This window comes from Chiloscyllium plagiosum, unplaced genomic scaffold (assembly GCF_037043375.1).
Source record: "Chiloscyllium plagiosum isolate Xiang-an unplaced genomic scaffold, Cpla_swu_hap1 HiC_scaffold_8, whole genome shotgun sequence".
NCBI classification, from domain to species: domain Eukaryota; kingdom Metazoa; phylum Chordata; class Chondrichthyes; order Orectolobiformes; family Hemiscylliidae; genus Chiloscyllium; species Chiloscyllium plagiosum.
The window spans coordinates 14,817,762-14,831,812 of record NW_028270146.1 but is presented as its reverse complement, the minus strand read 5'-3'; the positions used below and the strand labels follow the sequence as shown (position 1 = coordinate 14,831,812).

General features: G+C 38.4%; 1 protein-coding gene across 4 annotated transcripts in view; it reads right to left on the bottom strand.

Moving 5' to 3' along the window:
* Positions 1-13,792, bottom strand: part of ston2 (stonin 2) — a 180,432-nt gene extending 166,640 nt beyond the window's left edge. For 3 of the 4 annotated variants that reach the window (XM_043696971.2, XM_087989600.1, XM_043696975.2), the window contains exon 1: positions 13,657-13,792. The gene's annotated coding sequence lies outside the window, so the exon portion shown is untranslated. Of the gene's footprint in view, positions 1-13,352; positions 13,409-13,656 lie in introns of those variants that run through there. The other variant, XM_087989599.1, reaches the window with a different exon arrangement.
* Positions 13,793-14,051: the final 259 nt, after the last annotated feature.

The window sequence follows — 14,051 nt, the reverse complement described above, 5'->3', positions numbered from 1 at the left end:
AATGTGTTATTTACAGTAATCATTCAATTCCAGGCTTGAACTCTTTATTTAGATTTTTATTTTAGAGGATTTAACAAAGTTGATCCAAAACCAAAATTTGTGTTTTGTGTCAATATTTATCCATTATTATAACAGTGCAACAGAAATGGCAAAGAAACAATTAATCATCTAACTTTAAAGGGCGTCATCGTCTCCTGCAATAATACTGAAAAGATGGTAGCAATTTTACGCAGGAATGAGCTACTTTTGAATTTGGGTAAGAGATTAAAACAGCCGATAACCAATCTAACACTAATTATACGCCTCTACGATTCCATTCACTTCAGACATGCCAGTACAATTTCCCTACACTCATAAAATTAAGACATTAGCCGAGAGGACAGTGAAAAATTATGTTTCCACAGGAATATGAGCAGCAACAAACCACAAAAGAACTGCTACATAATGGAAAAACATACTAAAATGTTATTACTGTATCACAGAACAAGGTAATCTGATAAAGAATGAGAAATAGTAATATTTCACATTGGAAAAATTAAAAATACGACTAATTCTCTAACTACATAAAAGTATTAATATTATCTTCCTGCCAGAGTTTTGAGCTACACAACTATCACCATCAAAATACTTGAATCAAAAGTAGTGTTATTAATTCAGAAAAAGTAACACTTGCTTTTTGTACAAACCTATTTTATAGAGGCCATTATTGACAAGAAAGGCACCAATTCTCAAACTAATTATTAGTGAGAGGAATTCTGTTATGCAACAGAAGATACAGACAAGTCTTTTGTGCAAGAGAATTTTATGATTATAGCATCAAGTATCACAAATTACAGATCAAACTCATTTTCTTTGCTGGCAGGCTATCAATATATTAAGACCATATTTTACTTTACTGGTTGAATGGAATCTAAACTGAAAAAAGATTTACAATAATTTTACAATAAAGAACCAAGGAAAATATTGCCGGACTTTCAGTAACTTGCTTTATAAAACTCATTGTAAGTCATGTTGACAATCGCAAGGTTTGTGAAGGTTTGTAGCTCAGGTTGAGGTTTAGGGTGTAGGTTTGCTCACTGAGCTGTAGGTTTGGTATCCAGATGTTTCATTACCTGGCTAGGTAACATCATCAGTAGCGACCTCCAAGTGAAGCGAAGCTGTTGTCTCCTGCTTTCTATTTATATTAATGCACAGTACACAGCTTAGGATTAGTCCTCAACTGAGAAGATTCTAATCTCCTGTTTGTTTTTTCTTTCACATGGAGCATTTTCTACCTACACAGAGCATTTTTGGTCTATGCACACTTTACATCTGCAGCCTACATACAGAACATCTGTGATCCATTCACAGAACATCTTCGGCCCGCACACATGGGACATCTTCAGCCTGCACACGGACAATGTCTGGCCTACATACAGCACTGTTGGCCCACATACACAGTGGCCCGATCTGAGGCCTACAAGCTGAAATAATGGCACAGAGGCAGGGCCCCATCATCTTTCATTAGTACATCAGCACACTGACTGTGGCCAGCCAGCTCAGACTTAGTCCATGACTGAGTAGATTCTAATCCCATGGTTATATTTTTTTGTAGGATCAGGCAGCAGCAGCAGTAGTAGTGTTGATGATAGGTGCAGATGAAGGGCTGATGAAGGGCTTTTGCCTGAAACGTCGTTTCCTGCTCCTCGGATGCTGCCTGACCTGCTGTGCTTTTCCAGTACCACTCTAATGTAGACTCTGATTTCCAGTATCTGCAGTCCTCACTTTTGCCTAGTTGATGATAGGTGCAGCTGAACACAGCTCTGAGAAATAGGACAAAACAAAAACACAAAAAAGGAAGGCAAAAAACAACTTTTCCCTACAGTATACTGGCTGTGGCCAGCCTGCTTGGAGTCAGTCCCGTGAACTGAGAGGATTCTAAAGCTTCTGTTTTTATATACTTTTCCTTTTTTTAGTCGGTCCTATGAACTGAGGAGATTCTGAATCCCTTATTTATGTATTTTTTTTCTTTTTATAAACCGCCAAACAGTGGCAGTTCTTATTTTCCCCCAGCACCCACATCATGTGTGTGTCAGTGTAGTACACAGTGAATAAACAACAAGTGCAGAAACTGATATGCATTGGTCAGCCAAGGCTTTCCTGATTGGCCTGGGTTAACAACCCCAATCAAGAACCTAGTAGTTAATGAGGTCCACTTGGTTCCAATTACTGAAGAAAAGTCTCCCATGCAAAATCAGTTCAGCAGTATTGGCTTAGATGAATGCTGCACACACAAAATAAATTTTCCACCACCCCCCTCTCTCTTTTGTCTCCACACTTTGTAATTGTACCATTAGCATCGTTGGCAGAAAAAAGGGCCTCACTATTGTTATCATCTTTATTGTTTAGTGTTTATGTGCCACAGTTGGATTGGAGAGCCACAGATCTTAATTTTAACAAGATGGGATTTAAGAGAATGCTGTTACCACAAAATACTTACTGTCCCTCCACTCACATGTTCCCACTGTAGAAATGTAATTAGTTTATGGGCCGCTCCCTGCAGTCAGAGGACAATATTTGAGAGCCAGATAAGGAAAATGTGTTCTTGATTTCACACTCACCATCCATCGGAAAGGTATTTAAGAGCACAGTTATGAAATAGAGAAAGGTAATTACGAATTAACTTTATCCATTCTTTAAAATATAAAGATTGCCCAAGTTCTCCAATTATTGTGGAAATGTAGCCAAAATTAAAATGACTGTTAACAGAAACAGCAATCCTTCTTCCTATTCTGACAATTGGAAATGCATCTCTTTCACCAGAGGTCAATCAGACCTCAAACTTCCACTCCTTGAGGAGCTCTTCAGCTAAGCATTATTCAAATAATTTAAGTAAAAAAGGTGTTCCACAATACAACCCTCAGCTAAAAGACCAGAAGTAAACAGCTAAGTACAATATTCTGAGAAACTGTAACAATATAAATAGTATTGTCCACTAAATTAAATCCTTCTGGGATGTTATTCTAGTGGGACTCATGTCTGCAAGATTAGTTTAAGATAGCTTGTCAGAAGGAATGAGAATCTCAAGGGTAACCCAAATTAGAATAGAATTAAGCTGGTAACAGGAAATAGAAAAGCTGTGAGGGAGGGGAAAAAAGACAGGAAATACAAAGCCAAGCATTGAGATAGATAAATCTAAAGGCATAAATAGATATAAATGATAATGATATATTTGCCATCACAGAAACATGGCTGCATGGTGACTAGGACTCGGAACTGAATTTTCAAGGACATTTGATGTTTAGCAAGAGACAAGAAGGTGGAATTTCACTGATAATAAAAGATAAGATCAGTTTATCAGAGAGGAAGAGCAGTTGTGTAGAATCTGTTTCGTTGCCACTAAAAAAAAGCAAGGGAATGCAGATATTGGATTTATTTATAGGCCACCCAAAAGTAGTGGTAATGTAGAACATGGTATAAGCCAGAAGATGAGAAAAGTTTGTAGTATTTGCAACATAATAATGATGAGTGATTTTAATTTGCATAGAGATTGGGTAAACCAATTGAGTGTTAAACATATAGATATCAAGTTTTGGAATTGTCTTAGGGATGGTTTTCCATAGCAGCATGTTGAGCCAATTAAAGGACAGGCTATTTTCTAGCTAGTATTATGTAGTTATGCAATGCACAATACATTACAATTTAGCACAGAAACAGTCCTGTGCCAATTCTTAATCCATATTAAGACCCACAACTTATTGCCCATTTGTGGCTTCTACCCCTATGTTCCCATCCTGTTCATGTGTCTATCAAAACATGGCTGCTTCCTTCACTTTGCTGCCATTGTGTTCTTGGCACCTCCCACGCTTTGTGTGAAAACCTTTTTGCACTTCTCCCATAAACTTTCCCTCTCTCACATTGAACCTCGCCTCATAACTAAAACTTCTAGACCAGGCAACATCCGAGTCAATGTTCTCTCTCCAAAACATCCACGTCATTCCAGTAGTGTGACAACCAGAACTGCACGCAATATTCCAAGTGTGGCCTAACGTTTTATATGGCTGTAACATAATTTGCTAACTTTCATATTCAGTGCCCCAGCCAATGAATGTAAGGATGCTATATGCCTTCTTGACCACCTCATGCACTTGTGTTGACCTGTATGCCTAGATCCCTCTATATGTCAATGTTCCTAAGGGTTCTGTCATTCAACTCCATCTACCATTTCTCTACCCATATCTGCAATCTCTCTGTATCCCATTGTATCCTTTGATAATCATCGTCAATATCTGCCACTCTGCAACTTTGGTGCCATCTGCAAACTTACTAATCAGATCACCTACATTTTACTCCAAACCATTTATACATGTTACAAACAACAAACAGCACTGATCCCTGCAGAATACCACTAGTTATGATCCTCTGGTAGTATTGCGACCAGAATTGTAAACAATATTCCAAAGGTGACCTAACTAAAGTTCTGTAAAGCTACAGCATAACTTGTCTATCTTTATACTCAGTGCCCCTTCCAATGAAGACAAGCATGCCACAGGCCTTTATTACCTTATCTACCTGTGCTGCCATCTTCAGTGATCTGTGGATGTGCACACCCAGATCCCTCTGCATATCAATACTCCTGAGGGTTATAAAGTTAAAAGTCACACCCGTGATTGTGGCTGTCCTGATGAAGGAGCAACGCTCTGAAAGCTAGTGCTTCCAAATAAACCTGTTGAACTGTAGCCTGGTGTTGTGTGATTTTTAACTTTGTACACCCCAGACCAACACCGACACCTCCACGTCCTGAGGGTTACTGTCACTGAATAATTTCCATCGGTACTTAATCTTCTAAAATGCTTCACCTCACATATGTCCAGATTAAGCTCCATCTGCCATTTTTCTGCCTATGCCTCTGACTGATCTATTTCCTGCTGTTCCTCTGACAATTCTCCTCACTATCCTAATACCATCAATCTTTGTATCATCTGCAAACTTACTAATTAGACTAGCTATGTTTTCCTCCAAATTATTTATGTCTATCATGAACAGCAGAGGTCCCAGCAATGATCCATGTGGAACACCAATAGTCACAATCCTTAATTCCAAAAAGCATCTTTCCACTACCACCATGTGTCTCCTATGACTAAGCCAGTTCTATATCCATCTTGTCAGCTCACCCCTGATACTATGTGACTTCACTTTTTGTACCAGTCTGCCATGTAGAACCTTGTCAAAAGCTTTACTGAAGTCCACGTAGACAACATCAACTGCTTTTCCCTGTTAAATCATCTTTGTTACCTCCTCAAAAAACTCAATCCAGTTGGTGAGGCATGACCTCCCCCAGACAAAACCATGCTTCTTCTGGTCATTCTGCTATAATGTGCATTTTGTCAGCATGATTTCACTATAATGCAACTGACAAATTGTGGAAGCTGTTTGGATAATGCAAACTTTCTACTGAACGGCTACAGCAATTTTCTATTAGCGATCCTCTACAGCGTGACTTTCCATAGTGCAATCTTTTATAGCGTGAGGTTGCAGAGGAACACAACTGTTATTATAACAGAACGATCTGTATCACTAATAAGTCCATTTGCTTCTAAATGCATATAGATCTTTTCCCTGAGAATAGTTTTCAAAAATTTCCCTACAATAGATGTGAGGCTCAGAGGCCTGTAATTTCCAGAATTATCCCTGTTACCCTTCTTAAACAATGGGACATCGTTAGCTATTCACAGTCCTCTGAACAAATCTTGTCATTTTTTTAAAATCAAAATTTGATTTTTAATCTATGGGATTAGCAAAACTTGATTGTCTGTGAGATAATGTGAAAATTAGTTTTATGATCAACAGTTGGTAATCAACAAAACTATTCACCAGCCTCATCTGTATCACTTGGAGATAATAATTATCTGGACTATACAATCCAGCAATCCTCCTCATCTATTCAAGCTAGTCCTTTGGCCAGAAGCCAGCATAGTTCAATGTGTCTAACACAAATGGTATCCATGCTCAATGGATGGATTCTTAATCTTTTACCACTCCACCCTCCGCCAACAGGTTGGTGATTAGAGTTTGAATTCAGCTGAAAGTATCTCTGAATTATTTATTCATGATCCAAATGAATACCCCCAGTGACAGAATTTTTGCAATTCCTTCCATTAGCATTGCTTAGCTTTCCTGAAACTTTTAGAATGCAAAATTCACACGCAGATTGCATTTGCCAGTTATAACATGAAAGCATACCTATTTTTCCTGGAGGCAACCTCTGCTAGTTCATTACACATGCAGTTTGTCTAGAATACAGGAATCTGAACACATTGAATTTGACACTACCCAAACATCTAACTCAATTTTGTTGACATGAATCCAAGATTTCAAATTTGCGGTGTGGAGCTCCTGGAAATACTTGCATGCCTACAATTGTAAAAAGAATTGAGGCTGCAAGATGGCCCTGCAATAGCGTTATTTATATAGCTAGTCACTTTGATTGCAAAATAAATAAATGTTTTGACTATTTCTTTCTCTGTTGCAAAGTGTTAAAGCATGCTTTTGGAGGTGTTATCATAACTGAGTACTTGGGTTTGTCAGTGACACATCCTCTGACAAGCAGAAATATGGAAGGGGAATGTTGGTATGAAGAAAGTAGGTTTCAGTTTGAAGGAAGAGGTCCATGGTCGTTTTATCATAAGTAAATAGCAAGGTGAAGGTGTACAAGGCCACAACAAGGAACTTAACAAAGGAAATTGTTGTTATCCTTGATAATCTCAGTGATTAATGCTAAGGCTCTTATTGAAATCACTTCATAGTGCAGAAAAACGTCTATTCTGTAGGGCTCAGTGGACACAGGTTTCCCAATCCCTGTTGGGTTGCTCTGCTTCCTTCTATTGTGTGCCATCTTGTTTTGCAAAACAGAGGACAGAATGTAAGTGGTTCTGTGGCACTATTTGGGCATATACTTGCCACAGATGAATGCCTTTTAAAATTTCTTGTTACACTGATGTCAGGTCCTGATTCCAGAAATTGATCTTTCTAGTAGTCTCTTCCATGGAGGATCTTCTGGGCCCATAACAGTTTTGTTTTGCCCCGCCGCACCCCTCGCCATATCATACATGCCTTCAGATTCCTGTATCTGTGTTGGGGTTCAATATCAAAGATTTTTAGCAATCTTTTGTCCATCGCCCCATTTCAGAAAGATTAAGCTGTTTAGATTCGACATTATGACAAGATTCTTGGATGAGTTCAAAGTAATTTGGCAGAACCAAACTTATTGGAGTTCTTTGAAGCAGTAACTTGTGCAATAGATTTGAGAAGAAACCAGTGAATATTTTGTCTTTAGATTTCCAGAATACCTTTTGAAATATACCTGACCAAATTGAAAATAAAAACTTATGGTGTAGGAGTAACAAATTGACATGGATCAAATATCGAGTGACTCACAAAAAGCAGAGAATAGGAGTAAATGTTTTTTTCCAGGTTGGCAGGATGTCATAGTGGTATGCTACAAGGATGTGTAGAACACAATTCCAATGAGCGACCTTACACTGCAGCACAGACGAGCTTCAGAAAACAGAGGAGGACCACCTATACAACGTATTCAAGAAGAACGGATACTCAAAAAATACAGTCCGCAGATTCCTCAAGAACAAACCACGACAAGCAGACCAAACACAGCCAGAAACCCTAACCACCTTACCATACATCAAAGAAGTCTCAGAAATATCAGCCATACTACTAAGACCCCTCAGAATCCTAGTAGCACACAAACCCACCAACACTCTCAAACAAAAACTAACAAACTTAAAAGACCCAGTACAACCCATGGACAAAACCAACGTCAACCACAAAATTCCATGCAAGGACTGCCACAAACACTATATAGGACAAACAGGAAGAAAGTTAGCCACTTTCATGAACATGAACACCAGCTAGCCACAAAAAGAAACGACCCTCTCTCCCTCATAGCCCTACACACGGATGAAAGAAAACACCATTTCGACTGGGACAACACATCTATCCTAGGACAGGCTAAGCAAAGACATGCTAGAGAATTCCTAGAGGCCTGGCACTCCAACCACAACGCCATAAACACATAGATGGCACATAGATCTAGATGCCATCTATCAACCCCTTAGAAAATGAACAGGAAATGACATCACCACAAACCCCAGGAACCCCATCCAGGAGAAAGATATAAATAGAAAGCAGGAGACAATAGCTTTGCTTCACTTGGAGGTTGCTACTGATGATGTTACCTCGCCAGGTAATGAAACATCTGGATATCAAACCTACAGCTCAGCAAGCAAACCTACACCCTACCCCTCATGTTGACAATGTTGTGTTGCAAGCAGTGAGATAAGAAGCAATATATGGCATGGCTGCATGAGTCTTCACACAATGTGTAACAATTGGAACAAGGTCAGCAGGTGGATCTCAGAGTATGAGTTCCCTGATTGAGGTGGTTAACCTGGTCCAATTAGGGAGCCCTGGCTAACATGTATGTTTGGAGGGCCCTTTTGAGGCAAAGCGGTGGTGTCCCTACACCTAGTCTGAGATGCCTCGGTTCAAGTCCCATCTGCTCCATAAGGTGTGTAATAACATCGCTGAACAGGTTGATTAGAAAAGAAGGCCAAGAGGGGATTTGATAGAGACATACAAGATGTTCAAAGGATTAGATAGGGTAGACTGTGAAAGTCTTTTTCCTAGGATGATAACGTCAGCTTGTACGAGGGGGCATAACTACAAACTGAGGGTGATAGATTTTAGACAGATGTCAGAGGCAGGTTCTTTACTCAGAGTGATAAGGGTGTGGAATATCCTGCCTGCCAATTAGTTAACTCAGCCACATTAGGGACATTTAAACAATCCTTGGATAAGCACATGGATGATGATGGGATAGAGTGGGGGGATAGGCTTAGATTAGTTCGAGGGCCGAAGGGCCTGTTCTGTGCTGTATTATTCTATGTTCTATGTTTCTCCAAGGCAAGTGCACATCTTAGGAAGGAAAAATGTGTGTTCCAGGCACCCCAAGTGACCTGCTTAGACTACAGAGTCGACAATACTGAGTCACAGCCGAAGATAAAGTGACGGTGATCAAAAGTGCCTTGATCTCCACATTTGTACCAGAGGTTAGGTCTTTCATTGGGTTGGTGAATTATTATAGAAAATTTGTATGTAACCTAGTCTAGATCCTGGCACCCTTAAATCTCCTATAAACTACAGAAAATAAATAACGGGTGAATTGGTGATGGGATACCAACCTTTGTGGTGTTTTTTCACAATGATTGCTGAGTGTTCACATAGAAAATAGGAGCAGGAATAGGTCATTTGGTATTTTGAGCCTGATACTGGCAAAAAATATTTGGACTGTTGAAAGAGCAGATGATATGTCGCACTCGCTCTCTCTCTCTCTCTCTCGAGTAAAATACCCAAAGCCTGAAGGAAGCAATTTAATTTGTGAACCAATTGTTTTGTGTCTCCTGTGGAAAAGTGAGAGAATTTGGGAAACCAAGGGAACCCATCCATCCAATCCTAAGGACTGACATCATTGAACTGATTCCCCATCACTTTACCTCTCCACTCATACTCATAAGGCCAATTTTTTTTTGTGAATATATATATGTGTGTATGCAAGAGAATTTTAGAAGGTGTTAGTATTTTAATGAGTTATATGTTCACAGTTGTTTACCTTTAATTAGAATATATTTATTTGTAAATAATAGTAATTCTTATTAAGAACAGAAACCTGAACTGTATTTACTGTTAATCTCAGTGTATCAGCTGAATTAGGAATTTACTATTTTAATGCAATTTTTAAAATCGATGATGATGATAACTCCAGGCATAACAGGGGACTCATTTCCAGATCACTACTCAGTGAGGTGTAACAGATATCACACATCTCCAAATCAGGAGTACAGCTGAAAAAAAAAATCCTTAGCTCACAGCAAAACATGTTGTGTGCTCCCAAGAAGCACCTTGGATATTTCACTGTGCTGAAGATACTATCTAAAAATGCAAATTTGTGTTGCTTTTATCAGCATGAGGTGTATTCCTAAGCATTCCCCTTACCTACAAAGCTCCTCATCACTAATGGACAGACACCAAAAGGCAGGTGTGTTGTTGGAAATATAGTTCTTTCAAATAACATCACCTGGTGGTTCTTGTATTTATACAGCATTGTAAAACATTCCAAGTGCTTCACAGAGATCAGAGATATGTTTTAAGATAATGCTAATCCTTAGTTCACTCAATTAAATTTTACTTCAAGCTAATGACAACAAGATAGAATTTTTGCAGAAACATGCACTAAGAGAAGATTTCCTCAAAAGATTCAATTAAAATAGAGATTTCAAAATGGTTTCTAACAGTGATTTTAATTTGTAGAAATGTATAACTTGCAGTAAATTAACTAATTGAAATACATAAATGGCTAGAATTCTTTCTTGAAAAACATAGCCCAGGAATATACACCAAATATCCATGTATTTTTTGCAGTGTGTAGTTCAAAGAAAAGGTCATTTTTAGTTCTGGGTTATATAAATTTGCTCACTCTGCATGAGGCTGATAATTTTTGGATTATGCAAACAGAGGCCTGTCTTTGTATTCTGCCTTATTAGTGTGGACATAGGGTGCATTGGGAAAAGTGTAATTTGCTGCTGTTGTAATATAATAGAATAAAGTCAAATCTCATATTGACCTATCTCTTAATAGAATCGGAGGAGCTTGCCATGAAAGAGCTAAACAGAACTAAAGCAAACAATGTTTGTTGTCACTCTATTTCTGCAGGAAAGAAAAAGTGAACATGCAAGAGGGTGTGGTGGATAAGTGACAGAACTAATCAGGGTCAAAAAGATAGAATACATGACTTCATCTATTTAGAGCTTGCTTCACAATTCACTTTTTCTTGGTTAAAACTCTCATGTCTTTAGAGTTTAGGTCCTGCACATTTTGAGGCATAGTTTATTATAATTCATAAAATATTTTATGTCATATGTTCACCTCTACAGCATTTACCACCTTTAAAAGACACTCAAAATTTACTAGCTAGGGTATAGCTATTGTATCTGTAAACCAACAAAGTACTTTCTTCTGAAGATTCACATGGAAGTGATCATGATAAGAAGTACAGAGGACAATGTAATTGGTGAGTGCTACTGGTCCTTCAATTTATATTGGGTTGAATACAGAACTTGGTAACAGTTTTGTCTTTTTGGTTGTCAGTTGCATGCACACACTTTTATTCCTCAATTGCACTCATTTTATTCCTTAAGTTACAGTCTTTTTTTTAAATAATTAGAAACTTGTTTACTATGTTTAATTTGCAGAAAACAGAGTTACACTCAAAAGGGACATATACTCAACTGTTACAATATCTTTAACTAATATAAATAAAGATGTCTACGGTTACAGGTTTGTCTCCATAACCTTCTGATATCGTGGCTCAGAACACCTCATTTAAAGTTATTTGAGCTAAAATTTCATATCATTAGAACTTAATTTAGATAACACTTTTCTTTCTACACTTTCTATAAAAGTGCATTTGAATAAACGCTTGAAAGGGTAGAATGCACTTATTTTCTGATGTCTCACTGGAATATTTGGCTAGTTTTATTGCAATAGTAAAAGTAAAATCTTTCTTGCATTTTCATTCAATGAATCGCAACCTGTCCAGTCCAATCGCAAATCTAATTCATATTTGTTAAACACAACTTTAGTTGTGAACATGATACATGAACACTTTGCATCTTCCCTTAGTTGTTTATAACTGTGAAGGTGCAGTTCTCCACGTTTTAAAAGAAAATAGTCTTCTTTACTCTGCAACAAGCACACCAAAAAGAGTTCTCAGAAAAATAATGCAATCTATTTTCCATACAATTCCAACCAACTGCACAAAAGTGATCCATCCCTTCTGTTACAGCAGCTTCAAGACATAAACCTAGATTGCAATTGTGGCTAAGGAACCACAGATTGCAGATGTTAAATACAGGGGTGCATTTTCATGAGCTGTGTTTCCCCTCAAATCTAAATCAACAATATTCACAACAGTATGTGCTGAACCACCACAATGATTACCAACTATTTCTGACCACAATGAATTACAATAATACTTTGATAATATTCCAAGAGCCAAGACATACTCTTCATTAATCTTATGCGTTCTTGGTTGCTATTTTGCATTTTCCTACTTTTCTAACAACTACATCATATCTTAAATTCACATTCAAAGAACAGCAAATATAATCCTTAAGTATCTCTTAAGGTTTTTTTTGGAAATTTATCTTAATGTTTTCTTCTGTGGTATTGCTATTATGTGCATCTATTTCAATCATATTTATGCAAATGCTCATTTACTTTTGGCTTGAACACTTAAAAATATAAAAAGGAACTCACAGGCAACTCACATTATCCATCAAAATAAGAAACCAAAATAAAATTGGGTTCTTCTCACTAACAGCAGTTGACAGCAATTTTTCTGCACGATTCATTTATGCAATATTTTACTGTTGGGAAATGCTTGTTTTTCTAATTTTGTAGTTTTCCAGAAGATCTGTTGCATTTCCTCTTTTTCATAAGGCTTTAGTCCTTTTAATTTTGAGTTTTGTTATTTTTAAACCCAAGATTAAACATTTTTTCAAAGAAAGATGACTTTAAAGCGAAGGCTCCAGTGATTTAAATAGCTATACTAGCCTGTCAACGGCATAGTAAAAGCAGAAAACCTTTAAAATAACATCTGCACAGGTATTGCAAACAGATTTTGTTTGGTTAATTTCATTCAGCAAACTTACAAATTCCAATACAGGCCTGTCATAAAGTTTTTTTTTCCATTACCTATTACTCAAGTTATTTGTACTTGATAAGCTTCCACCTGAAGTCTTCTGACTAGGAAGTTTTAGAGGTGTACAATGAGGGCAGCAGATGGTCACATCGATTGTTAAAAAGTTGAATAGTGAATCCTTAGAGGGCATAGAGATTTTTTAAATTTTTGGAAGATTGTTCCAGACATTAACTGGGGAAGAAAAGGAGTTAGCAATAGAAGCAAAGGCGTAAAAGATTTGTTTGGTAACGATGCTTCTTGCTCAGTCACTTGCGTGATTAACACATTTTTGGGGGGAAATTTAACTGTTCATTCAAAATTTCAGAAAAAGAACATATCAACCTGGAGCTTTAGTTCGGTTCTGGATACTGTGCCATTTCGATTTAGAAAAAAACCCAGAAATTACTGGGGTAAACTCAACAGTTCTGGCAGCATCTATGGAGAAAAGGCAGAGTTTGTTCACACTTCCCTCGCGATGTTCAAATAAAACTGGAAAACAAGTTTCCACATCCAACAACACGAAAAGCACAGCTGAACAAATACTTAGAACTGTCTGCACCTTCACCATTATATTCCAAAAAGATGTGGAGGTGCTGGGGTGGACATTCCAAACAGAAGTCGACAGCGATCACGAGAAAAGTTTTCAGACACCGAAACAGGAGGACTGGAGTTTATCGCAAACTGAGATTTGGCGTGGAGAAGGAGAGGAGGGACACTAGGACCCCACTGAGTCCTCGATGCTCACACAGTGCAACCTGCTAACACAAACACACCAGAGCTGCTGGGGAGTGGTGTGTGGAAGTTTTATACAAATAAATAAATACTTCATATAGGAGATCTATCACACATAATCGATCATTCACCTCGATTCTGGTACACTGACATTTCCGGACTCCACCGCCGCTGCCCGTATCAATTCAAAGAGCCGCTCTCCGCTCGAGCTGAACAAACGGCCGTTTCAAGCCAACATTTAAAAGGCTGGCAAGCCTAAGCCGCGTGCTCGCGCCCGTTACCTTGACGCCCCCCCCACCCCCAACGAAACCGACTCCTCCCATTGGTTCCGCACGCCCGGGGCCTCTGACAGGTCAACATCGACGCCTCGCCTCACTGCCCCATTTCGGATCCCATTGGTCGAATGTGCCGAGCGCCTTCTTTCTCTGATTGGATAACGGGCCTCAGCGCTCTCTGATTGGTCATTTGTGGAGCCGCGAACGAGGAGAGGGCAAAGAGGATTTTGATTGCCAAAAAAAAACGACCT